At 39.4% G+C, this 2,982-nt stretch overlaps 1 long non-coding RNA gene across 1 annotated transcript; it reads left to right on the forward strand.

Moving 5' to 3' along the window:
• The first annotated feature begins 332 nt into the window (after positions 1–332).
• Positions 333–2,481, forward strand: LOC146956593 (uncharacterized). Its single transcript, XR_015016554.1, has 2 exons — positions 333–484; positions 2,264–2,481. It is a non-coding gene; the product is annotated as an uncharacterized LOC146956593 (long non-coding RNA).
• The last annotated feature ends 501 nt before the right edge of the window (positions 2,482–2,982 follow it).

A 2,982-nucleotide genomic window follows, 5' to 3' on the forward strand; every position in this document is an offset into this window, starting at 1 on the left:
TCCCGCTCATCAGCTAATGGAAATTTCATCTGCTAAATGTATCAGAGGACTAAGATTCATTAGAAAGTGATCATGATGAATAAAGTAAGTAAGACGAAAGATATTAATGAGTAATATCAGTCAAGCATGAGTTATGTATCAGAGTCAGGTGAACACGACTGAGGTGAAGGGCAAAGTGGTAAAACGTCGCAAGCGACTATATAAGGCCATAAGGGCCATTTTCCCTCATTTCCCACTTCACTTTCTCTCTCTAGGTTTTGGGAAAAACATTTCTCTCCCCCTTCTCTCTAAGAATTGCGCCTCCCTCTCCTCTCTAAGTCATCCAATCTTCCTTCAAAACATGATCAAGCATGGCTTAACAAGCAAGAAACAAGTGGAGGAAGAGATTAAAGCATGGTTTGGAGGAAAGGGCTAAAGATCAAGAATGAAGAGGAAGCTAGGGTTTGGTGCTAGATGCTTGGAAAGATGCAAGGAACTTGATTAGGTGAGTTCCATAGATAGTTTACCTACCTTTGGTTATGTAAATTCATGCTAGAAAGTAGAGATTTATGTTTATGAGGGGTTTAGAACCTTAGTGTACTTTTGATAAATTCTTGTTGATTACTTGTTAGTTTGCCATGAGATAAGTTTAGAAATGTATATGTATGTTGCTGGATGTTTTGGTGCATTGCAGGAACCATTAGAATGAGTTTTGGGTCAAAAATTGGAAATTTGGTACCACAGACCCGAAGAACTACGCTATTAGCGAAATTCTACGCTAATAGCGTAGCTCCCCAGAAAAGCCACGCTCCAGGGGCGCTAATAGCGCAGCCCTCTGGACCAGCCAACATGCTTTTTGGCTGTTGGCTCAGTGTGGGTCGGTGGTGCGTTCCGAAACATTTCTTTCATCGTTTTACAACTTTATAACCCCAAAACAACATCGAAGCAATGCACATAACATCAAACGATTCTTGAAAAGGAAATCATGGCAAACTTAACAAGAATGGCAAGAGTGAATCAAAAGAGCGTAAGCCGATATTACTCGGGTAGTGATGAATCAAATAAGGGCATGAACATAGAGCCTTGACATAGCTTGTCAAGAACTAGAATAGTTAGTAAAGAATAGAATGCTAGGCATGAGTAGTATGCTTGATTAGATGCGAAGTGATATAGAGTATTCTCTTCGTATAGAAGCTAGAGTGCCATACGAGTATGGCAAGACGTGAATTGATTAGATATCTCTTCACACAGAAAGTTAAGCAAGCATATAGTTTACCTCTAGTTGGATCGTATAGGCATCCGAGGTAAAAGAGATAGCTAGCATAGATTTAATACTCATGCATTTATAGACCAAGACTTTAAAGTAAAGGTGCCATGTCTCTTGTGTCCACACTAGGTTGGCTCAAGGGGTTTCCATTAGGTGAAACGGGGTTAGCCGTAAGGAACCCGCATGTCACTTAGTAAGAAAGATGTAGTGGTCGTGTCTCTTGTGTCCACATTAGGTTGGTGCAAGGGGTTTCCATTAGGTGAAATGGGGTTAGCCGTAAGGATCCCGCACGTCACTGCAGGAGTGCCGTTGGTTATACCTTAGATAGGTTTCCATCGGGTAGATAGGGATTGCGCTCGGGGTTACTCCACTCGGGGCTTTCCGTAAAATGAACTCAGATAATGTTTGTTTGTTAAACGCTAACTTTATGAATGAATCTGACTGTGCATATTATTAGATATATTATGTTACGTCATAGAGCCTTGACGTAGATCGTCAAGAATAGTAGAGCCTTGACGTAGATCGTCAAGAATAGTAGAGCCTTGACGTAGATCGTCAAGAATAGTAGAACATAGACGTAGATCGTCAAGAACTAGTATGATAGCAAGATAGAATATGTTGTTAGATACAACATAGTTATGCATAGAGCAAGAATAGAGAAAGATATACCGATGACGATCTTAGGTTTCCCCTAATCGTCCGGTTTAGAATTGTGTCATGATTATAGTATGCTTAGGCCTCGATACGTAGAGCGTATTCTTGGCATTGCGGTTTTAGTTTCCCCTCGACCGCCATGACACGTATAGGATGTGAAGCCTATAACAAGTGAGATAAGACTAAGACGGCCGTAGTATGCACACCGTCTAAGTATGCAAGTCCCCACACACGTATAATCAACCGACAGGTTGTATTCTAGACACGTGGTGACCGTAGGTTTCCCCTGAGGTTACCTATAGCCTAGGATTTAGGGGAACTCACTGAGACATTATGTCTCATCCCAATCCTTTTTTGTTTCAGATAAACAGGTTGGATTAGCAAGCTAGTAGCCGAATGGATGATGCGTCAAGTGTTCGTTCGTACCCGCTGCAGGATGAGATGGTTATGCAAGGATGCATTCATTATACTTTAGAAAAGTTGAGTTGTATTATTATGTACGAACACATTTGATTGTATTTATATTCATTCGTAGCTGTATTGTTGTAAATTTTTAATGTATCCAGTACTAAACTAACGCACATGCTAGACTTTCTAGATACGTCTAGTATGGGTGTTACAGTACACATCCAGAAAATCGAATACAAAACTTCCCTTAGAATTAATTGATTAACCTTTGGATTTCAAGAGAAGAATCCCATAGACGTCACCAGCGCTAGTGTTATAAGAAACATAAATTGATTTCGACATAATCAGAGAGGCAAACTGAAGATAGAAAGAAGTAAAAGGATGAGGCTGCTATGTTGACGCAAAGGATAATTTTTGGAAGCTTAAATCCAGGTAAGGGTGAGACTAATTTTCAATATTATTAAGAGTATGATTCTATAGGATGAATTTAGCATGATTAGATTAAGTTTTGGTGAGAATTTGGAATTAGGTTTAAGACCGAATTTGATGATTGAATCATGAAAAGACGTTAGGTTGATGCTAAATTAGTGTACAGAACTTAGATATACCATAAGATGATAATTAGATGTTGAATTGAGGTTAGAATTAGGAGATTAAGTGAAAAGTTGGAATTT

This window comes from Medicago sativa, chromosome 1 (genome assembly GCF_051527215.1).
Source record: "Medicago sativa cultivar Bolivia chromosome 1, Bolivia_mono, whole genome shotgun sequence".
In the NCBI taxonomy this organism is placed as follows: Eukaryota; Viridiplantae; Streptophyta; class Magnoliopsida; order Fabales; family Fabaceae; genus Medicago; species Medicago sativa.